The 25706-nt window shown below is 37.2% G+C and overlaps 1 protein-coding gene across 5 annotated transcripts in view; it reads right to left on the reverse strand.

The window, feature by feature from the left end:
• Nucleotides 1-25706, reverse strand: part of NEBL (nebulette) — a 270611-nt gene that overhangs the window by 98367 nt on the left and 146538 nt on the right. The window contains exon 1 of one of the 5 annotated variants that reach the window (XM_075746331.1): nt 8883-8899. The exons of the other annotated variants lie outside the window; for them this stretch is intronic. The gene's annotated coding sequence lies outside the window, so the exon portion shown is untranslated. Of the gene's footprint in view, nt 1-8882; nt 8900-25706 lie in introns of those variants that run through there. 5 annotated transcript variants of the gene reach the window in all.

Here is a 25706-nt window from a genome sequence, read left to right on the forward strand (position 1 = left end):
TTTCCTTCCTACATTTAATAATTTTTTTAAGTGGAAACATTGAAAAATACTTAAGAGAGTACAGAAGAGCTATTAGTAGCTGCAAAGCTTGCTGAACATGGGGAAATTTGCACCAGAAAGCAAATATGGTAAAAATTACAAAGTCAAAACTGTTTGGGTTCGGGGGGGGAGTTCAGCTTTTTAACATGCTCATATTGTATCTGGTGGTTTTTCAGCAGCTGGACATACCAAAATTTATAAATTAATTGTGGTTTTCCTGTAATGGGTTCTGCATAATAAAGATCTGCTTTCTCTTTAGCATGATCCTCAACTGATTTGATAGAAATCATTTTTTCCCATTTTTACATCATGTGGGTCAGGCGCAACTGAGCATCCAAATATGCTGTATCCCATGTAACTTCCATAATACTGTATCACAGCAGTAGACTGTAAGTCTACTGCTACAACCCACCATAGTAAAGAAAAATATAACACTATGCGCAAAGGGAACAAGGGAAAAAATATCACAGTATCACCTAACTATACACAACTTATTCAAAATGGCACTCTTCACATAACAGATGCAGTAGGAGACTATGTGACACAGAAACCTGCCTCCCTTTTTTTTCATCCTCCTCAAAACACTGAATTCTGTCAGATAACATTCACTGTGCAATAAAGCAAGACTAAAAATTAAATGTATCCAGATATAATTCAGAGAAGGATTTGTTATGACCATTGAAGAGTTGCATGGTTTAGAAGTGCATTATGATTCTGTTAGCAGCCTGCAGGTCAAGAACAAGCTTAGGCTACTTCCATAAGAGGCAATAAATAAAGTAGGATCAGCAGGCATGCTTGGCATAGCAAATGTTTGTATATGTTTGCAGATGTTTTAAAAACTTCTCTAAAAATACTAAATCTAATCTGAATAAAGACCTAGGCAAAATGCTGAGCTTTACATCCCTAAAACAATTACGAAGGATGTTGTATTAAAGATGACTTTTCATCTGCAAAACCTGCATTTTTACCAAAACCTCCAAACTGACACTTCTGAACCATACTCCACTGTATCTAATGGAATAGTCTGTAGTCGTTTCTTCTGGAATGAAACAGCACACATTAAACAAAATCCAATTGTACAGAATTTTAAGAAAACACTGTAATGGACTGCTAAGCTGTGTACACACAATAACATTTGTATGCATACAGGGTAAAAAATAGATTTTATTATTGCATTATTGATATCTTAAAATGCACACAATGGGGAGAAGTGGGTTCTCCAGGGAAGTACTCAACATGAACTCATTCAAATTTTGTAAGGAAATGCTGCATAGCTCCACATTGCCACCCCAGCCACCCTGTATGGATGTTTCACATCTTAGTTCAAATTTGCCCTTAAGAATGAGGCTATTTTGTCAAAGAAGCTGCAATAAAATCAAAATAACTGTATGTTGTCTAGACTGTTCACAGAAGCACAGTATTTGCAGTACACAATCCTCACTGTGTGTGAACTTTTGATAGAGAAGACAAACCTTCTAGAAGCAAACTATATGGTTTATGCTATGAAAGGAGACAGCTAAATCTCCCAACACTTACAGCCATCATTTGATTGTGTCAATGTACTATTTTTTGACACAGAATGTTACTCAAGTACTTGGTCTAAATGTGTATCTGCTGAGGAGGCAGAAGTCGAAGAAAAATTGGGTACAAACGAGCCCGAGTCCCCATGAGTACGAGTTGGTGAATGATTCAGGCACAGAGTTGCACAGCTTTCCGCTTGGATCACACACGGCTGTGTCCACATCTGGCCGGAGCCATGCCATCTCCTTGTCCCTTTATCAATCTTTCAAGAAATACATTTGGGAGATGTTAGCCCAGAAAGTTAAAAGGCCTCACCTCATTTTGGCCCTGATACACATAACAATTTAACAGTTGTGCTCAGTTCTGTCACTTAACACACACCACCCTTGGACTTTTTTGGCATAATCCCAAAAGCCTTCTGAGCTCTGCAATATCCACATGTACTGTTGAGCTGAAAGAACTTCTCTACCACCTCACAGAACAGCAGAAACTGTGTTTGTCCTAGAAAATGCACCAGAAACATCACAACCTCGAACCTATTTAGCAGAGTTCTTCATGGGTTACTTGAATATAGGTTGCAAGTTAAGGACCGAGGTATTTCAGCTGCAAAATCTGCACAGCATTATAGTGAGAGGTATATACACGTTATGAATATGCTCCTTTCAATTCTGGACTGAAAACCTAGTAAGAACAGAGGTAGAGTTTTAGTGCTTTAACTATCCTGCTTCCAATGAGTTACAAATCAACCCACAGACATTCCTGGAATGAAAACGTTATTTTCTGTTCTCACTGGACAGACATGCACATCACTGAAACAAGCACAATTAATCCAACACAACGCAGCTGGTGGTCTCTTTTCAAGAAGCACACAAGGCATTTGTAAGCACTGAGATTCAATTACTTGTCATTTCTAGAAATACTCATCTATCAGACTGGAAGTTCCTAGCTGCCCTGCACAAGGAAGTTCATAGCCGGGCTATCAGCACCACAATCACAAACAGAAAGAAAGCAAAGGATCCCAGCCTGCCCATTTTAACCTCCCTTGAACATGAAATACCAATCAACACTAACAAAAGAAATTCAAAAGATGGTTCTATTTAGAAAGAAAGCTTACCCATGTCAGATCATTAACACTGCATTTATCAACAACACTTCAAAACCTGCAAATATCTCATGGTTCTAAGCTAAGATTTTCAGTCAATGGAAGTTATTTTATTTAAGGTTCTGATAAAGCAGAGAGTGGCAATGGTATTTTTAAAGATGAATACAAACAAGATGTTAGAATACTGATTTGTGATCCCAGAAAACCTAATGAATTTTCAATGCCTAATAAATACATAAATACAGACATTTTTTTGCAAACACACACTCACAGAGATGTTGTCTAGCCAACTGGATCTTGATGACAGAGTATTTAAGATGTCTGTAAGGTACAACTAGTTTCATATAATAATACCCAATCTAATCCAGTTTCCAGAAGCCATGTAGCTATGCTAGCATGACACTGCCTAACTTAATAAACTCTTTCCCACTCAGCTAATTATCCTGAGAAATGAACCCATTCAGAAGTGGGAGTATTTATTAGGGCACACGATTGTACCATGTGGATGTAACCTTAGCTGTGATCATCAACAATACATAGAAATAAATTCTTGTATGCTTATAGCTTTTTCAGATACTAACATATTCTAAAAAAAATCCAAAACCTCAGCTTCATGTTTCTGACAATATTCATAATTGCCTACTACATTTGCACAATCGTTTTTAACCTTCAAAGATAGTATTTCCTAAAGGGGATATAGAGTTTCACCTTTTTTTTTTTTTTTTTTAATTTTTCATTTGTCAAGAAATTAAATCCTCAACAATTGGGGAATTTGGTCTTTCCACCCCTCCCAATATTTTCAGTTTAAGCAGAAGCCTGAAAAATCAATGGCTCCTACAGCTGTCTTCACAAGTTGATGCAGGAGCTGATCAACTGAGCTCCTGATGTCAGGAGCTGAGCTCAGAATCAGCCATGTTTGATTGCATTGCAACTGTTTAATGCACTCCGACATAGCTGTGGCATTTCCCTTTCTTGCCAAATGTCATAAAACCCCTCTCCCCTTACGCAAGTGTCCAACTAGGTACGGAAGTCCACCAGAGATAACAGCTCTGATGCGTAGCAGCCGAGGCTCTTCAGCGCTCCCCACCTCTTACTAGTGCCATTACAACAACAAATAGCCAAGACATTTATTCCTATTACCTACAAACCTGAGGCTCTGGTGCTAGTCCTGTATGCTAGTAGTCCAGAGACCTGCACACTAGTCCACTGTAGCCCGTGGAGAGCAGTACACATCCAAGCCATACCTCTGCCCTGCAACTTGTGGCTCAGATTTCATAAGGCTGTTCATGAACCCAGTAATAAACAAGTTTTATTTTGCCTCAATAAATCCTAAAAAGCTAAAGTTACTCCCTTTCTCCTTTCAGTGACTATCTATTCATATTCAGCTTACTGTAATCTGAAATAATAGAAAGATATATTTGGCTTATACACAGACTCTTGCATACATTGTCTTAGCTATATAGACTGGGCATGTTTACTCACCAGGAATTTTTCTTGTGGCATTACTTTGAATTCAACGGCCTGAACTGACAGAATCTCCTGGAGCAGGAAGAGAAAATTGGACTTTTCCTATAAATTTAATTTCAGTTGTAATTACATTGACCAGCCTATAACCCTCACTTAGTTAATGAATGTATTTTTCTAGAAACTAAAACCGCAGTGGTTTATTTTACTTGTAGTTAATTGAGTTTTTTCTTCTCCCTATTTTTGCAATTCTTGTGTTTTGATAGAACTAATACTGTAACCTCAGTCATACTCTCTTTGTAGGGAACAATACCCTGAGTAACACATGCCTTTAAAAAAACCTTTCTAGCTTTAATGTTCTGGAACATTTCATGTTACTATGATTCTCAAGTAAGTTAAATTTGCATCAAATTGCTGTAGACAGCTAACACTAAAACAAAAACTAAAAGTTCTTCACTGAGAGTTATTTAAAATCCCAGCTTTTAAATTTCAGAATAGTCTCTAGAAAACACCCCAAACCAGAAAAGATTAAAACAAACAGGCCAGGAGAAAAAAAAAAGAAATTTAATGAACACATTTGAAGTAACAGAAGTCACTTGTTCAATGAGGAAAAATTTATTCACGTAACTTCAAGTCATAAATAATTGATGGAGAAGATATATTTTGAACTATCTTCAGATCCAAAAAGAAAAAAATAAGCCTTTACAATAACAAGCCTTTATTGTGCTTAAAATTAGTGATTCTTAAATAGTTCTCATTTGCAGAACTAGTTTACCTTTTTTTCCTACTTTGTGAATTGTACCCATCGTAAGATTTAAACAAGAAAACAAGTTACACATACTTTGTGTCCAGGAGGGTTTAAATATGAATTGTCATAGTCAAGCTTCCCTCTTAGCCTACTGTTCCATGCATGGCAGGTGTAGTTACACACAAGAGCTGTACTACGAATTTAGCAGTGTATTCAAAGACAAAGCACTTAATATATAAAATGCACATTCAGAAAATAACAATAATTTTCAAGACAGCTTATAATGACTGATGGATAGCTTATTCTTTCCAAAAAGCTGTTGTGGCAAAATAGTCTGCTTGAATAGAGTAAATATTATTTTGAAGTGCTTATAATAGGCTACAATGGATTTGGAAACACAACTGTTAATAACCCTGTATTGAAAAGAATCTTATAGCAAAGAACCCTATGCTAAGGGCTCTCTGGACAGCCTAATCCTGTAATTGAGTTCACGGTTGTAATTCAGGAGAGCAACTTGCAAGTTCTTAAGCATTGACTACAGCATGGAAGAAAATACACTAAAAATACAATAGCTAGCAATAAGTCACAGGAATGTTAGATCCTTACGTACACTCCGTTTAACAATAATGTACACAAGTTTCCATGACAACAGTGACAAGATGATAAAAACATCTTCTTCCATCATCCACTGAAAAACACATTTCTGCTTATATCATTGATGAAGTAGCAAGCACCTGATTTAGAAATGTCGCCTTGCATTTAGTCACGCATTTCTGTATTCAGAGAAATGTACATCATATTTTTAAAGGATTTGATTGAATATCTGAGGCAGACTAAAATGATTCATTATCTGACTTTTTTAGTCTTTTAAATCAAGTTACATAGAACTTTACCTTTTACTTTAGTCATTGTCCACAGTTTAGCTGAAAAATTCAGCTTAAAAAAAATTTCCCCTATGGAAATCTCTTTTGCATAGATCAAATAAAAGCTGATCTAGCATTTCCCAAAGAAACAGTGCAGATTTTAGAAGAATGCCTTATTTTTAAATTGGCTTTATTTTGCTCCGTCATTCACAAAAAATGATGATAAGGCAGTTCTGCATTATCAGTTACATAATTTGCTTTCACATTAGAGCATCATCCTACTTCTAGTCTGAACTGTTTTCTTCAAAACAGTAATGGGCACAAAACTGGCATTTCTTGCTCCAGCTACTTTATAGTCATTCTTGGGAACTGGTTACCCCTGAAAACAAGCAATTCCAATGACATCAGTGGAATTTAAACTTGCAGCTTACTGGTACTTCTAGGTGAGCATACTTCTCAATCTAGAAAGTACCATCATAATACTTATTAATATGTCAGTTCTCACATATTACTATAGGAAAAAATGGTTCCTATAAATTAATAACAAAAATTTAGCCCCAGTGTTCTTCATATAACACAGTGCATCTAAATTACCACATTAAAAGCACACTAGATTACAGTTCTTCAAATCAAGGAAGGCTAATGCCTGCAGCACGTGAAATAACACAGCAAGTACCTTCTGAGAGGAGGAAGGAAAAAGAAATAATACAGCAATGTTTTGTACACTACAAATTATCCAGAAATACTGCCTTTGGGCATGATCACTTGTTGCTGTTAATAACATTAAAGAACAATAACTACTTTATACTCCTACAGCTTCTCGTGGATAAGATTTTAAAGAATTTTATAAATACAGGGCTAGAGCCTCTGATGGAGGATACTGACACAGCACAAGCCAAGCCCTCTCCCTGTCCTCAGGCATTTGAGGACTAGGCTGGAGTCAGGCTTAAGTAAGACCAGCCATGAGTAGCTCTAAGCCTAACCAAAAAACCTGCTCCAGATCATACTGCTGACTCTCGGCCCCTTGACAATCACAGTACGAGCAGAGGTTTGTGAGGTGCAGCAGACTTGATTCGGGGAACAAGCTGTCTTAAGTTTCCTTCGAACATCTAGAGTTTTGTAAAGAGAATTCAGACCAGGATAAGCAACTACTCTATAGAACGGCTCCTTGCTATATATGTGAAGATACATGATCATCCTGTAATTGTGTTTTAGAAGGTGGGGAACAAGGGGCCATGAAGTAAAGCAGCATCTCCAGCGTAAGAAAAGAAGCCTGTGATGAATCAAGATTTGTTGACTCGCAGCTCTACAGTTTTAATGCTGATATCATAGAGCTTCTCAGCAGGATTTTTCCTGGCTCTTTTTCAGTGATATTTCTGTTAAGTCATTTCCACCATAAACTAACTCTTAACGTATAATACTCTACTTACAGCATCGAAGATGGGGGGGGTTCCTAAAGCGTTTTGCTGAACAAAATTTTAGAACAAATTTTAGTGTTAATATAACTTAAAAAGTAAGAACGGAAAAAGTGGGAGGAGAACAGGACACAGAGAAATCCTTCATTTAGGACCTTATACTAAATTATAATTAGTAAGCAACTGGGTTAATGTGCAGCATAGAGTTAGAATAACAGCGTAGTTACTTGTTATGCAAATTAATTTCAATGTCTGCTGAGTTATAGGTAGTAACTATTTGGCATGAAACAAGCAAGATAACCTCTCTGAAACCTGGCATATAGAAAGAGAGAGAAAATACCATGTTCCTTCCTTGCCTTCTGAAGTCTAAATTAAAGTTATATTAAGAAGGTTTTATGTTGAATTCAAAAGAATAGGTGATATTAAAAAGTTAATTTCAAGTCTAGTTGGGTAAGGTTCTATTTAAATTGCATTTTTGTAAATATTTATTCATTTTTTTACATACATAAACCATCACCAGGGAATTAATTTATATTAGGGCCTAAGGCCTAGCTTTGAAGAGCTTTTAGTCTTTTTTATCTCTCGGATGATCTCATGGGAAGTCTGAGCCTGCCTTTCAGCAAAAAAAACTCCAAAGCCTGAGGCTGCCTCTGGAAGAATTATATTTGCCTTCAGGTCTGTGGTAAATGTATTTTGGCAGCTTTACACTACAGCTAAAGAAATTTCTCAATCTCATCAGAAAAGTGTGCGCAATAACGATAATCTGTAATACAAAACTGCAAACCCTGGGGGCGGGAAGTGCCTAATCTTACATACAAGGATGCTATTCTACAGCCGCAGAAGTAACCACACATTTCACTTCCTTTTAACAATTTTAAACCATCTCTTTGCAAGATGAAGATGCAGCTATAATATGCTCTGTGTAGACATTCAAAATATGTCAGATTCAGCTTCCCCAAGCTTATATTTAAATCCTAGGATATTAACACCCAGTACAGCACAGTACTTGACTAATGCTACCCACAGGGGTTTTTTAAGAGGCTAGAACTTTCTACAGCTAAAAATCAAACTGAGGTAAAAAATTAATATTGGAGCACAAGTCATGTTAATCTCATGTTGGCTGTAAGGCTAATGATGAGTGTAATCTTATTGTTTCACCACTATTAAATATACAAACAGCCTTTGGAGCAGCAGCCAGAACCCAGCCACCCTGTCCCTACAGCGTGATAACCACAGGACTCAGCTGGAGAGCCCTGCTCCCTCTCAAGACCCTTCTCTGGCCCATGAACATTCTGCTCTTGTCTAGGCCATGGTACAACTTCAGCAAAATGCCTGCCAGGACCCTGAGTGCAGTCTGGATTAGGCCACTCAGCTGCGGGCCCAAACACCTGGTGGGCTGGAAGCAACATCTATCACTTCCTAGAGGAATGCCATCGCGCCTGAGCTAACAGAAAAACGGCCAGTAGCCTTCCCCTCTCTAAACACCCGGCCGAGTTTCTGAGCGAGCATGTTTGCAACACATGCGCTGCAGTTGCAGGGGCAGGCTCCAAATTGCATCTAAGACTTCGGATGGGGGGGCTCTGATGACATATAAGCATGGGCAGATGAGGGACCATTTGGAGGGAGGATGCCGAATACCTGCATGATGCTGTAACAGATCTGCAGACTGCTCTCTGCTCATACATATCAGGAGAGAGAGTTTTGAAAATGGCATTCTGTGCAAGTCTCACCTCAGCAGCCAAACCTTTTGTGGATGCCACAGTCTTCAACTTCTTAATTTAAGAAGTCTGATTACTGGACTTTAGCTTAAAATGTAACTGCAGATGAAATCTTTTTCATATCAAAACTTTTACAATGATGAACCAGTGGATCATCCCCAGTAGCTTTTCTGAATAGTATTTGGATAACTTCATAATTACATATAAGCAGATGGAGATATCATTTATCAGACTGTCAGCATTTAAAGTCAAATTAGGACTAAAATTTAAAAAGTGCAAGGTAGGTGCTCACAAACTTTTCTAGATAAAAATTGTAAAAATAAAAGCAGTTATTTGTCAAATGAAATATTTATGTAGTTGTTAGTCACTTTCAGAAAGGACAACACAAACCGCCACACATGAAACTCTATCTTAAAATGGACAATAAATAATTAGCATTTTGTCAAGACCAAATCCAGACAAATGAGACTCCTCTCTGGAAGAAACCCTTAATTTCTGAGACTCAATTTTTAAGAAGCATAGGGTCACTTCAAAGACAGAACTCCTGAATTTCATAGAATTAAAAAAAATCCTTAAATACAAATATAAGACTCAAAAAAGACATGTAAACCAGAGAAAAATACTAACTCTGCACTCAGGTTTAATGATCCTGAAAGATATGTTCTCTGTCTCATCCTGAGTCAAACAAACTACTAAGATTTAACTTCAGAAACTTCAAGTAGCTGCTCCTTTAAAGGCTGCTTCTATCTGCTTTTTAACTCCAAAACTGTCATCTTTATCCCAGCTATGACTTAATAGATGTACACACACAAGTTATGCAAGCAGATAAGTGAATTTTGTCCATATGCAGAAGCCTAGATGAATCTGCAATTTGTCCAATTTAATCAAAATCAAGTGTCATTACATAAAATTTAGTTTGCCTCTACTTCTTACTCATCTATCAGTCTTCGCTGCTTTGCTTTCATTTGAAAAGCAGAATTTCTGCTGTGATTTGTTGCCACTAGTGTGAAATGCCTTCCAGACAATGCAAGAATATAGACATTTCTCATAGATTTTCTGTCTGCTACAAATTATAATTCATTCTGCTGGAGACTGCAATTAATGATCTACTTTAATGCACTACTCATCCAGTGTATTCTAGCCATAAAAGAAAGAAAGAAGTGTTTAAAAATAAACATGCTCTGTGTTCTAAAAAAACCCTCAAAGTTTTCACCCCATGTAGATAGCCATTATCTTTCCATCAATAAGCACCACATAAAAGTAACTCCTAAGGGTATAGTCCTGCCAAATCAGTTATGTTTAAAACTAAATATATGGGAAATTCTCTGCCATATACCATTCTCATGTAGGAAAATGGCAGAATCCATAGGAAAATTACAGAAGTCATAACTAGTAGCTAATATTAAAGGTGCTCAGCACTCACTATATAACTATTCCCAAGCAGTGTAAAATAGCATAATTGGCTACGCATCTGCATTATTATGTTTGAAGAATTGTACAATCATAAAATCAAAGAATGGTTTGGGTTGGAAGGGACCTTAAAGATCATCTAGTTCCAACCCCCCTGCTGTGGGCAGGGACACCCTCCACTAGACCACATTGCCCAAAGCCCCATCCAACGTGGTCTTGAACACTGCCAAGGATGGGGCATCCATAGCTTCTCTTGCCAGTGCCTCACCACTCTCACAGTGAAGAATTTCGTCCTAATATCTGATTTAAATCTACCGCCCTTCAGCTTAAACCCATTACCCCTTGTCCTGTCACTACACTCCCTGATAAACAGTCCCTCTGAAGCTTTCCTGTAGGTCCCTTGAGGTACTAGAAGGTGCTATAAGGTCTCCCCGGAGCCTTCTCTTCTCCAGGCTGAAGAATCCCAACTTTCTCAGTGTGTCTTCATAGGAGAGGTGCTCCGGCCCTCTGACCATCTTCATGGCCCTCCTCTGGCCTCGCTCCAACAGCTCCATGTCTCTCTTGTACTGGGACCCCAGAGCTGGATGCAGTACTCCAGGTGGGGTCTCACGAGAGCAGAGTAGAGGGGGAGCTTAGTTGTTTTCTGTGTTTCAATATCCCTATTTTAGTCAAAAGCATGAATATTCACTTGTACACTGCAAAGACAGTGTTAAAGTTTAGTACAAATTCAGTAAGTAGTTTAACATTACCTGACCTCTTTTACAGACTATCTTGAATTGAAGATAAATCCTTTCAATAATTCATTAAAAAAACTTATCTGTGAAAAACAATTCTCATTATTAACAGGTTAACTTCATGCAAGCTTTGAAACAACTCACACACAGATCACAATATGCTGAAGAACACAAGACTTCAGAAAGTTTTAAGTTCAGAAAATATGTTTAATGTGATTTAGTCCATTTATGTAAGGCATTAAGACAAGGAACTGCTGAAATCACTATCAAGATAATTCTTATTTTCAGAACCTCTTAAGATGGGATCTTTTCAGGCAAACTGTAAAGAGAGATACAGTAGCTGATATGTATTGATTACCAATGCAATCAATATAGGTACTCCAGAGTCCAAAAATGGGTTTGTTTTCATTTTTTTGGAGCTGGGGAGAGCTTGGGAAAAAAGGCCAAAGTTAGCTAAACTTTAAAATCAATTAGGTAGAAATAGAAGATAAGCTCATTAAGTAAATCTCAGTTTACAAGTAAAACCCAGGTTTCCTTCTTTTACAGGATGTATTATCCACAGCATGGTTTAGTTTATTGCACTCTGAATTGCAGATTATACCCTGCCAAAAACAGTAAATGTACTCATTGGTATGGAAAAAGTCTATTCATATATTCTCCATCCATGGGAAAAAATAATTTGGAATGGAACAATGTTCCTCTATCACCTGTTATATACTGAAATATGCATTATTTGTCTTGATTCAAACCTAAACAGAAAAAGGTTTGCATGTCTGCTCATTATGAAAGAGAATATATAGGTTTTGAGTCGAAGTATGCTAAATATTGTCTTCCAGTATTTACGATTCATAAGGATGCAGAAATTTCTTCTTCTATGTCACTCATTTGAAAAAACAAAGAGAGTGTATATCCTGGCTTTAATTGGGCAACCCTGTGTTTCTCCACATGGTTTCTCAGTTTCCCATCACCTCCTTTCAGGGCACCTAGGTGTTCTAATCTTTCATTTAATAAATTAAAAAAAAATGCTTTGTCTTTTAAATAACTAAGAAGTGTTTGTTCAAAACATATCAGCATGAAGAATTAGTTCTGCATTTACCCTGGGCAGTCCAGTGGAATCAGTGTTCAGAATGATGGACGGTGTTCAGAATAAAGAGAAAAAGGGAGTGAGAGTTGACATTAGTAGAGCTCTTCTTTTGTTCCGAGTGAATATTAATGACTCCTGCTCAGTCTTTCATCAAAAATTCATTCAGAATGCTATGTTATTGGAAAAAATGCTCCACTTGGAGAGACGTACTCATGTCATTGCTGAATCAGAAGCTGGCAACAGCTACAACAATACAGATTTTAAAAGCACATCTTTGTCTTCTGAATAAGTCTTTCATATGGTAAGCTTAAATAACATGCCTTCCATGTCCCAGCCTTGTGATTTTGAAAAAGTCTCTTTGCACCTCTACTCTCGAAACTTAATTGGAGAAATACAAAATAAACACAGTTTAAGACAAGGATGATTGTGGATGACAAACAAAACATTGCATAAAAGGAAAAAAGAAAAAGAAAGAAAAAAGGGGAGGAAAGAAAAAAAAAGAAAGAATGCACCAATACAAAAACCTAGAAAAGAAAATACTTCACAGCCAGGAACAGTCCTGAGCTCTGCCAAACACCATTTCAGTAAGTTTACACATCCTTTTTCCTTTTACCTCACCTGCATTATTGTCAATTTTTTTAGACTGTGCATAGTACTGTAATAAATTTAACTTAATTTTCAAACATATTTTTATATTCCCTTTTAATTCCCAAATTCATCCATAATGATGGATTTTTCCTCTCAGGTGAAATGGTTTGTTAAATCCTGTATTTACAAAAGGCAACGTCTTTTGTCTATAAATGTTAATTTCTTTAAGTATTCTATCCGCCTTAGCTCCATATTTTTTCCAGATACAAAAACATTTTTGTGGGGAAGTGGTAAAAAGGATGTTTATTTTTCCTACAGATAGCTGTAGCCACATGATTTCCTCCATACCGCTGTGGCTTCTCATTCTTTTTTCCAACTTCCATTCACCAGTGGTGCGTGGCTGCACAAAGTCCCCACTATCGTTTCAGATTTATGGAAGAAACAAATAGAAGGAAAAGCTGGCAGCACAGAACGTCCATTCTTCTTCCAAAATCTAAAGCTGAAAACATTTGTGAAAATCTGGCACTGTTTGATACTTTCAATAACATGTTCTTGTATGGTGCAGTTAAAAAAGTTTTTACTTAAATCCTACAGCCAGATCTTATTTACTGAAGGCTGCTGCCACATACTCAACTTTGCACAGGACGTGGTATGAAAGCAATTCAAGATGTCAGAGAGACTGTTACATTTACTCCACCTCAGCCTTCTCATCCTGCCTCCATCCTCCAGATGCTCTACACAACGCTAAGTTCCTCCTGGCTAGACTGAACGAACCTCAAGAATCATCGCCTTGATGTTTCCCTTCCCCAAGTCCATTTAGTCTGAACATAACTCACGGGCTATGTCATACTAGCCCATTCTCAGACAACATTACCACAGCTCCATACACCAGTTCAGAGGTAATTTTGGTGAGACCACCTACACAGAAAACATACCGCGTATCCCATGATACAGTGAAAATCAGAGCTGGTCTAAATCATTGCACTGGTAATACCATGAGCATGCTGTTCCTATGACAAGGAGCTGAGGAGGGTGAAGGGGAAGAAAGGTCAGCTCGCACAAAACTGCCAAGATGAAGACAGCCATGGTGAAAACTGCAAACTAGTTTTCTGGTGCTCCCACAGGCTCTTCTCTGTTCCTTCATCATCCCCATTCCTCTCCCACTGCTATCCTCCTTCCACTACTGACACATGTGCAAGTCTGCTTACACCTGAGCTGGAGCACACGCTCTCTGGGCACGTGAGAGTTTAAAGACTACAATCTCTAACATTTCTTTATATACCAAATGTGCTCCAGTGCAAAGTCAACCAAGGTAGTTTAATTCCACTGTTTTCTGGTCAAGGCCCTTTTGCAGACTGTCCCTAACAAGCAGATGGTGGCATACAATAAGACAACTAGTCCTACAAAGAATGTATGACCATGACCAGAGCAGGCTGTCTTATGAAAAGCATACTCTGTGGAGCTCCGCTGAGTTCCTACTTTTCTACCTCATAAAACAGAGTCAACACCACCAGATATAAAGCAGTGAACATTCATTTTCAAATTAAATCAGCAGATGATTGTGAGTACACAAAAAGCACAGGTGTTCAATCCCAAGATGTCAGTTTTACATTGCCACTCCTCAGATGACAGCTCTAATTTTAGTACACACAAAACAAAAAACTTCACAAAAGCAGTGTGAAAAGAAAACATACTTCTCCAGAAAATTTACACATTGTGAAGAACTTTAAAAAATCTAGGTCAATTTTTAAATCACTTCATATGAAATAACACAAAATCAATAATAAGAACTAAGAAAAACTACTCTTCCAGGTAAGGAGTCACAGGAACAATTATGGGATAAAACCAGGAAGTTTATGACTGGTAAGTTTGATGTGCCGAGATGAGCCAAGATGTGTTAGCAGCTGGAATGAACTTCATGTTTCATATTTATAATTGAAGGTCAGTCTTGGATACATAATCATGGGGTGGCAAGACAAGTGTTTGACAATGAAAATGCAGCAAATACAGTACTTAGGTTATTAAAAACATTTAAATGTTATAAACAAAAATATTCTTTTATGTAATTTAGGATTACATGACCATACACATGGTCTTTACTGAGGGTACCAAGACAAACTGAAATTTGTCATTTTCTACCTAACCTTACGAGTGTTTGACATTGCATTCACAGTAATGTTTTCTACAGTATTTTGTATGCAGTCTTCTACTTTATTTTCAAAAAAACTGAGAAAGCAGGAATTCCATTAGATAGCACTGTACTGACACTCACATGGTCTCTACCTGGGTTGCAGCATTTAAATCCATCGCACAGATCTCTGCCACCCAAACTGACAAACTAAGAGCAGACCATCATGTCCTTTGCCACACATCTCAGTCTGCCAGTCCTGCCAAGCTCAAAATAGCCCCCTGTCAAAATTCATATTGCTACTATATCTTTTCCCAGATATTAATAGTTCTTTCCAAACTGATTTGTCCCAATTTCATTGTCCTACTTTCCTCCATCTCCATTGAACAATGGCTATTCCCAATTTCAATGCTCTTCCTTCTCAGCTTTCTTCAATCACCTCTGTGTATCTTCCCACAAGTTTGCTTTCTGTATCCTTTACACAGGAATCACCTGCAGCCTGTAGACTGTCGAGGCACTGATGGTACAGAAGGGAGAAATTCCCTATTTATATTTCAGATATTCCAGCTTGGTCCAGTATGCAGCAGCCCAACATCCAGCAGCAAATGTGGAGGCAATCCTGAATAGTCATCAGATAGCAAATTCTAGCCATGCTATAATACTAAAGCAAATTAGATAGAGATCAATAGACAAACATCCATAATGTAAATCATCATTCTCTCCTGCCTCATTTCATTTTTTTGACAACACTAGAAATACAGCGGAAAATAAAATTAAGTTAAGTTAGTCAAAGAAAAAAAAATAGATAAATTTTTAAAACATAAGCAAAGTAATATTTTCCTTAGCCTTTGGAAGAGCTGTCCCAGGATAACTGACATGGAAGTTTTCAGTTCCAAGTAGCAAAGTTAGACAGCAGTAGGCATTTAGAATAGAAAGTATTGGACAAACAATGCAACAGACAGCTCCATAAGGTCTCACAGCAAAACCTGTGCTTCAGAGTTCACCTTTCAACTCCCTGCTAAGTACAGCTGAAAAGCCACTGTACTTGGTGGAGAAACTCTCTACACAATGAAAGAAGGGAGACCCACCAGCAATGGAAACAGATAACTGTGGCAAAACTAGACTGAAGATGAGAAATTACAAACTACCGATAACTTTTGACATGGAAAAGGTATGGAGCCACCATTACTGAAGAGCTATTCTGCCTTCATCTGTATCATTGGTTTTAGAAGAGAACTTGCTTACCATCGCTTTGAACAAACATACTACTTAACATGTTTAATTACTCTACATCCAGTAAAACAAACAAAAAACAAACAAATAAAATTAGTATTTGTCTGCAATTCTCACTGAGTTACAGACACGATGACTAGTCTATTCCTATCCAAACCAGTATATCCAACATTCATACATGATGTTTTGGCTGACCATCATTATTTCCAATGAAAATAAAATTTTGGCAAGTACTGTGACTTCATTCAGGGTCTTTTAGTAACGCATATGAAATCTGGGAGAGGATAAAAGTAAACCCTGTCATTGCTGGGTATATTAAAATATAATAAGTAAGACTGACATTGTGATTTAGGGTTATTTCATTTATCACACTGTACTCTTAAACAAAAAGAACCCCAGAAGGTACCTTCTCTTGTTAACAACATGCTTGTTCTCAATTTAAACAAAGAAAATGAAGATTGTACTTCTGGTCACATTTAGTGCTTCCTGGGTACATCCTATTACAATGCACAAATGCAGCATTAGGACAGGAAGAGACCAGAGTCACATTAATCTAATTCTAACCCAACAGCTTTTGTCTTCCTCCAGCTCTCTCCCTGCTTCCTCTCTGAATCTTTCATTAACTACTCTCCTTTTTATTTCTACCCATAAAAAAAAAAAACAAGTCTGAAAGCTATGAATTCAGAATGCTTCAATGTCACTGGATCACTACAGTATCTCTGGATATGGTTAATTTTCCTACTTTGGCACCCTCATTCCTCTAATTAGGTTTATATTATTCTTAATTGATATCATACTATCTGGCTGAATTGCAAACTATGCTTTCAGATTTTATCGAGGCATTGCTGAGTGGTCCTGATCTGCAATTGGTCTCCACTGCATCCTGAGAGCTGCCAAAACTGTCTCCCACCGGAACAGCTCACATTCTAAATGCAAGTCGATGTCAGCCTTTATCAAATCCTGAAGTTCACCACTGTTTAACTTCTGCAGTCTGTAATTGTATTGCACAATTTGGGTTCTGCTAAGAATAAACATGAAAGCATAATAATTCATTCACATTGCTATAGCATTCCTCATCATAGAATGCCAACTCCTCTTAGATGTGAATGGCAGCTTCTGTATCAGATGGGGTTTTTCCTCATCTAGGAAGATTATGAGTGGTCCGAGGTCACAGACAAGTCCATGGAAGACCAGCAAACATATCCGAGTCCCTGAACATGGGACTGCACTTTCTCTTTCCCAGTGTATTCCTGATGGCCAGCAGTATATGAAATTCAAAGTTACAGCTGTATTCAAAGCATCCCCAGAGCACAAAGTCCTTCTGCGTGCCTCCCGTTACCTACCAGTTTTTTCATTTATTGTCCTAACACTGCTTTGGATGTAAAACAAATTTTACCGCCACTTACTTACTCTCCTTTTACATTTCTAAACTATAAAATTTATGGAAAGAAGAAAAAAAAAAAAAAAAAAGGATGGAACAAAATGACTGTGAGTTCTCTGCCTTCTCAGCATTTTACTGGTGTCCTTGAAAAATCAAGGCAAAAGGAAGATACTCTTAACATACTAACATCAGAATAAATCTTATGTCTCTGCTGACTAGGTTCCCTTTTTTGAAAAATTTTTCCATATAAGTAGTGGCATATGAAACCAATTCCTTCTTTCACAATTCCATATAACACTAAATTTTTTTCCCCTCATGAAGTATATGTAAAAAAAACCATCTCCTAACTCAAACAGAGAAATGTCACAAAAGTTAAATTCAAAATGAAGATCTGTAAACTGTGGGTCTCAAAAGTGCTGTTTAAATTCAGAAACTATCATATCAGCAGTTTTGGAACACCCAAGTAGGAGGTACAGTTTTATTAATATTCCACAGAACTAGTTACACGTAAGTAACACACATTGCCCAAAAAGCAGTCTAGTCTTTTCCCTTAGTAACAGGACCTGTTTCAAGCTTTCTCCAAGAAAAACAAATTTGGACCATATACAATATTCACTACTGCACGCGGATACTAGAACTCTGTATTGATCACTGTAATTTCTTTAAGTTATAGTGCAGGCTTAGTTTCCTCTGTAGGCATCTCTCTAAGGGAAGAGAGCCACTGGTAATGATATTTTCTATGGAAATGCCAACTGATGCCAAAATGACATTGAATAAGTGACCACAGGCTGCCAAACTCAACTGAAAGGTCAAGAAATGTGCAAAAGATGTGTTCCATTTCATTTGTAATTCAAAAGATTAGAGAAACATGGTTAACACTAACACTAATGAAAAGGCAAATAGATATTATACTTTTTTTATGCTTATTTGAGTTGTTTTAGACACACCTTAAAGTAATTGCTTTTCGTTCACTGTGCTGTTAAATAAAGAAGTTTTGAAAACCTCTGCAAAGAGCAAGAGAAAAGAAACTGCCTTAAACCTGGGCTTAGGTAACAGGCATGATAAACACACATAGTAAACATGCATTAATAAAATTAAAGAAAAACTTATGTGGGGGTTGTTCTACTGACTACTTCAGCCAGTAATGGAAATGACATTGCTACATTCTCTCAGTCCCCTGTAAATGTACCTAAGTGGAGGGGAGAATACTAGAACTCCTTAAAAGTGACGAAAACAGTACCGAAAACCTCAGGTCCCCCGGCAAAGCTGTATTAAACAGGAGTTACGACTGAAAGTTTGTATTTGTAACTTAGGAGTTAACTGATTTTTTTCACAAGTCTCAGAAATGAGACGGTCTGATTTCCCACTGATTTTCATTCTTCATACGTGCAATCCCTGCCAGCTGCAACACCGATTCTCCAAAGACCTCCACACCGTCCCCGCACCTCTGGACCTACATCAGCCTTTCCCATGTCCCATCCTCAACTTAAGTAACAAACAGCCAGGGCTGGGCCAGGTCCACATTTTGCAGAGAGATTAGGCAAAAAAAAAAAAACAAACCTAACAATAATAGTTCCAATTATTCCAAAGTAAAGTAGAAACATAGAATATTCAGAGTTACTGTTAAACTTAAAAGAAACCAGTCCTGAAATCATGAATTTTCAGCTGAGAGACCACTGTGATACATATTCTTAACTTTTGGCCTATGAAAACTCATAAGATTTCATATAGTAATACCTGCATCACAGCATATAGCATAAATACAGAGATGCATTCTTCTGTAATTACATCTAAAAATGAAAAGCCTTAATCTACATCTATTTTGTTATCATTTAATAAGTTTTGAACTGTCAGTGACAAGCACCACAGCACTGCTAGACTGAATACTAATACTGAGGAATTTGTATTCATTCTGTCCATTTCGATTACTACAGAGTTTTTCCTTGGGGGAAGAACAAGAGAAATTTACTTCTTGTGGCATGGTCCTCATATTTTCCAGCAATCTCAATCTATTTCCATTCATTTTCCAGTATTTTCTTTGAAAAAAAAAAAAAAAAATCATAGAAAGGAAACTGAACTTATGGCTCTAATTCTGTTTGGAATTCTGCATAACAGCTTTTCACATCCCTAGGGATTAAGTGTATATTCTTTTATAGAATCATATGCATCAGCAGAGATCAAATTACCATTAATTACAGGGATTTCTATTTAGCCGTAATCATATCAACAAGTATGCAGGAACAGAGTACAGCCCAGGCATCTTTAGAGTAACTTACAGCATGTAACTACTTTGCTTTATCTTGCAAAATACGATTTTCTCATAGGAATTATACAAGACATCTATTTTCAAACCTTCCAGTTTTTTTAATGTAGTCTTTACAGCTACAGTCCTGCAGTGAGCTCCACGCAGGTAAAGATTTGCCTTTATGCAAAGTACTAAAGACTTCACACTACAGGCAAAATTGTCCACCCATGTGAATTTCCCCATAGGAGCAGGGCTTAACACTATGATCAAAATCGCATGCAATAAGAAATGATAAATGTGAATGATGTCATTTGAAGGAAAAAATACATGTCTATAATTGGTATATACTAGAAATTGTCTCTATAATTCTGAATAATCGAGAGATGGCTCCACGCATAGAAACAGACCTGGTTTAAGCCCCTCTAAAATTTTAAGACTCATATTCTACTTATTCAAACTACTAGCAGGTTATACATGATTCACAAAATAATCACTTCCATTTTGCAACAGTTATGCATGAAACAGCCAGAGTGCCAACCAGCAGGGAAATTAGAGGCATCCTCTGCCCATGCAGAAAATAAAAGCCTCCTGCCCACTTCTGATTCCAGCTTTCAAGAAACGAATAACCTCAGCCACTATCACATGGAATTTAATTGATTTTTATTTGTCTCTATGAGAGAATGTTTTACATTATGGACAAAATATAATGGACGTCTCAATGTTTGCCACTGAATCTATAAAAACATTGTCTTTATTGCTTTCTGAGAGAAAATTTATATCCCTATGAGCAATTAAATTGGTAACAGAGGGTCAACACAAGCATCTATTGTCATTGCAACAGTTATAAGCACAATAAGCATCTCAGCACACTCTTAAACCACTTCCTCTCTCTACTTGGAGAACATTTTAATTGCACAAATTCAATACTTATGCATCCATTTATTCTGAATGTTAATCTTTTGAAAATCAGAGCTCGTACTACAAAAACCACATTTGATGAAAAGGTAATTTGCATGAAAAATGCCAAAAGGCACATACAAAGTGGTATTTCATATACCAAAACAAAATTATGAAGTCTCTGTAAAATGAATTTCATCCATTATCCACATAAAACCAGATTATAATAGGGCAATTTTTCTCTGTAGTGAAATGCACTGAAATTGCAGCATAACTTTCATTTAAGAAGTTTAATACAGTTCCTGCATTATCTCACATATTGTCTTTAAACTGACCAATTAAACACTAAAATTCTTCTCATTTTTATTCTTTATTATAACTGACACCAAAAAAAAGTGCAAAAAGGAACTGCATAAATACAGTCTTTGGCAAACATTTTTTTTTTAAATATCCATTTTTATCACTTAAAGATATGGAAAAACATTCGGCCTCTATTTCTGTTGTCTTCTATCTCCCTTATTTTTACCATTCATTCAAAGAGGAAAAAAAGAGGGACACTTTTGCCTGAAGTATACCTTTTTCTTATAATCGTAGTTTTAAAACCCCAGGTAGAAAAATGGAAGTGTTTTCTGCAAACAGAATGGAAGAATCCAATACTAAAGAGAAGCTGAATAAACGTACAAATCAACAGATGTAATGCAATGAAACTAATATTCGAATATTCTTCTTAACTTTACTAGAGGCTCCTTCTGTGACTTTGAGCAATCAGAAAATATTTTTTTTCTGGACATAAATAACTAGAAATTGTTTTGAAAATGTACTTACACCTTTGAAGCACTTTGAAAAACCTTAATGACTTTGCTACAGAGTACAGTTTTGTCCTCTCCCTTGTCTCGGTCTCCACTGCCTGAAGAACTCCAGCCTCAAACACCTGCACAGCTCTACATCCCCTGTAGCCATGAGAAGCAATTTCCTTGATGTACTGATCATCCCCACTACAAAGCTGGTGCTTGGAAGCCATAAAGCCCTTTGAAGTTGCAGAAATGTCCAAAACAGGAAGTTTTCTGTTACTTCAGGCCGCTCGTGGTGCATCAGAGAACTCCAGTTTCACACTGGGGCAGAATTTTGCCTCCACAAGAGAGGCAGGAGAAAGGCCATTCATTTCCAGCCACTAGAAAACTCTTATGGATTCACAGTCCTTATGAAGCAGGATCCACATTTAGTCTATGTGCATCCTAATGAAAAATGATCATATTTCAGAATTGGCTGAATACCCTATGTGAGGGGACACATTTCTCTCATTGAGAATTTACTCTGTGCACAGTGATGCACCACGCTTTTGGCACAGCTTAAACGAAAATTCTCAAAGCATTAAAACAAGTTCTCACAACAGCAGAATCAAGGATGAACATTAAGGTTGGAGGAGCACTTAAGGCTGTAAAGTTTTAATTATTTGTCTGATATGCCTCTTATGGCTCCCAGCCTCTTACAGCAAGGGACTAGATCATTTTCTTCAGCCTTGCCTTTGGTTAAACTTTCTCCAGATGGACAGCAATTGTATTAAACCAAATTGAAACCTAGTTTAATTAGATCAGCTAAATATTTTGCATGGGGGCTCCTAAATCACTTTCAGCAGTATGAGAAGTACTTTCATTACCCACCTCCATTAGCTTCCTAGTTCCTCCTAGTTAATGTTAAACACATGTGTGAAGTTTCAAAATTCACTTAAAACAATTCAGAACTTTGTTGTCACTTAAAAGAACAACCCTGTCTTCTCTCCTTCTTGCCACACAACTCACAAGTGTTAACTTCCAGCTCAGACGGATGGCAACGGATCTGGCACTGTCACAGCAGACAGCAGTAACATCTCTTTAAACAGCAACATAATGTTAGATCAGGTCAAGATGAATGTCACACCACCAGCCTGAAAGGCATCCTTCTGGTCAAGCCCTGTGCACAATGATCCCTGCAGAATAAAAGTCTTTCACTTCTGTAAATTGTGTTCTTTGCCACTCCTAACTCCTGGCAAGTGTAGGCAAACCCTGCTTCAATCTACCTGCTCCGTAACATTTTGACCAGTTGTCTTGCCATGGATCCCCAAAGTGCTGCAAAAGGTGAGCTTTTGCTCAGAGGAACATAAGCACGATGTAGCCTTAGCAAGAACAAATACTAACTTCTGGCAACCCTCATGGTTAATTATCTTTACTCTTGAAAACATATACTTTAATTTCTAACTTAGACTCATCTTCTAGAGGCTAGATCTTGGTTTTGTTTTCTCTAACATATACAATTCCTTTCCTCAATGAAATATCCTCTTTCCTCATGAGATCCTTCAAAACCGTGAAATATTTTTGGTACTTTATTCAGCAACGACAACAAAAAAACTACCCTCCCTAAGGACTAAAATCTTTGTTTAGACCAATACTTTAGCATTTCTCCAAACCTTATCTAGTTTGTTGGGCTTTTCAAGTGTATCCATCAAAACTGAAAGTGCTGCTTCTACAGAGGAACATTAATACTAATATAGAAAGAGACAATGATATCTATAGGTTTACATCTATAAGGATTGTGTTAACTCATCCGGTCCCTACATAAGCACCTGATGCCCATCTTGTATATCATTTTACTACTTTCCCTATTTAAGTAGCCACATCCCAACTCACATTCAAGCATTATATTATTAGGTTTTTTATTTGCTTGATTGTTCCAGTAATTGACTTTATTGAGGGAAATAGATAGCTCTAATAACTTAAATGCTGAAATACTAAAAAAGCATACTAAAAAGTAGGGGTAACTGTGAATGAGAAAAGAAAGTGGTATTTCACAATAACCTGTCTGCTTTGCTTGCATAAGAAAGATAAAATAATATGACAACTATATAAGAATACATCATAGACATATCAAGCTGATTTGAATCTCTTTATTCACAATTTCTTTGCTTTATTGATTGGTATGTCTTAGCCAAGAGGATAAGGAATGCAGTATTAATTGACCTAAGGAATCCTACCAGTACATAATAAGGGAACAATCACAGGACAAAAGCAGATTATCCAGGACCTAAGAAAATAATAATGAACCTCAAGTACTTATATATTCTCAAAGTTGTACTGTAATATTTATCATTCCTTACAGCAGAACATAAATGATAAGCAACATATTATAATCACCATGCTTCCACTGGAATTCCACAAATACTGCTTGATAAAAAAGAAAAATTGCCCCATTTGCAACAGAAAATAAATTCCAGCTCAGCTGCTGTTACACCGGTCAGAACACTTAGAGTATTTGTAAATATGTTACAAGTCAATCATAAAGTCAAAAGAGAAAGTGATCTAGGGACAAAAATATAGGGCTACCTATCACAGTAAGGCTGGGCACAGCGATTTTACTTTGAACAGCAGTTTCTTAACTTTTGTTCATTTTCAGACTCTACAGTTGCCCCAAGTCTGCTGGGTTCCTTGAAGATGCCCTAAGGAACTGTACTTGGATGTCACAGATGCTCTCCATCTCTGTGCAAGCCCTTCATGCTGCATTATACCTTGCTTAACGTCTACACTGCCAGCAGAATTTCAAAAGAAAAAGTCAATTATTTAGGTGCTGAAAGACCCAACAAGAGTTTATGTAAGAAAGACCTTATAAATAGCATATATTTCTTCAGTTCTCTCTGGCCTTGCAGTCAGCAAAGATTATAAACAAAGGAAAGCAAAGAGTAAGCACTGACAAGAGCAAGTTGGACATTTAAAGATGAGATGCTCTAGGGATGTTGTGGATGCTCTAAGAAAACAATTACAATCCTTCCTAATTCCAAAAGGAATGATAGCAAGGGAAGAGGAGCAAGTCTGACTTTCTATACACTGCAAGCCACATGGACAATACACACATAAAACCTCTGAAAGACACCAAAAATACCAATAAAATAGCCATAGAAACAGGACTGAATACCAGGATGATGCAGCTCTTGCCTTTAGCAGTCACGAGCCTTTCTTTCTCACACAGATCTACACTTTGTTTGCAGCTTGCTTGCATCTCTCTGCATTTTGTACTCCAAAACTGAACTCAAAATATTAAAAAACTTCAGTCCAAGTATGGTAAGCAGTTTGGCACAGAATGAGAAGCTATGACCATGGTGCAGAAAAAGTGAAAAGGCCTCAAGTCCTTTCAAACACATGTGGGAGAAAACATCTCCAGGCCCCAACCCCAATTAGCCTGATGCTGAGTTGAGCAAGACACAACAGGACTGCATTAAAGACAGCATTCTCTGTAGTATCTAACAGCACTGATCCAGGCAAAATCATCTCTAGATAAAACCACAAACTGCATTTAACTATTTTTAGGAAGCTGCAAGTTATTTAAATCCACAGCCACAAGACCTTGTCATATCTCTGTCAGGGCTGCTCTCAAGTCCCAGATTTTCTGATATCTTTTCCTTGCATAAACATATGCAGTACTAAAACCATTTCTTTCTCACAATTGAATGAATAGCTGGCACTCCAACAGCTTAACATTGATTTTACAATCCCCAGGATCATTTCTATTGTCCTTCCTTGAACTGTACCCAGATGTCCCAAATCCATCTCACCATAGGGACACAATAGTCTAGTATCACTCCTGATTCTGTACAACCTCTGCTGAGGGCATTTTCCCCCTTCTACCCAGCACTGTTCTCACTGTACCTCCAAGGATATTAACTCGTTTGCCCCAGTGCTGCAACGAGAGACGCAAGTAACTAGAATGAATTCCACATTTTTCTGGTTTTCAAATCCAACTCATCCTGTGATAAGTATCATTTGCCTTTCAGGTTCACAAACCTATTATTTTACATCTGACTATTAAAAGTAAGTATTATCAGACTTTGACCATTTAACCCAGAACCTGAAATCACTCTATAACAGTACTTGTTGAAAGACCACCAAGTTTCCTTTTAATTTTGGTGTTAGTTAACTTTGTATCTGCATAATTTACCAGCAAACTCCTCATCTCACTAAAGTACCAATAAAAATATTTCAAGTCTTAGACGAAGGACTAGCCCCTGGGGAAACTACTAAAAGCATCCCCATTTCAGATACCCCTGTGGTAACAACTACATCTTGAAATCTGCCTGTTAGTAATCTAACATATGCCTCATTAATGACAGAC

This window comes from Balearica regulorum, chromosome 2 (assembly GCF_011004875.1).
Source record: "Balearica regulorum gibbericeps isolate bBalReg1 chromosome 2, bBalReg1.pri, whole genome shotgun sequence".
Lineage (NCBI taxonomy): Eukaryota > Metazoa > Chordata > Aves > Gruiformes > Gruidae > Balearica > Balearica regulorum.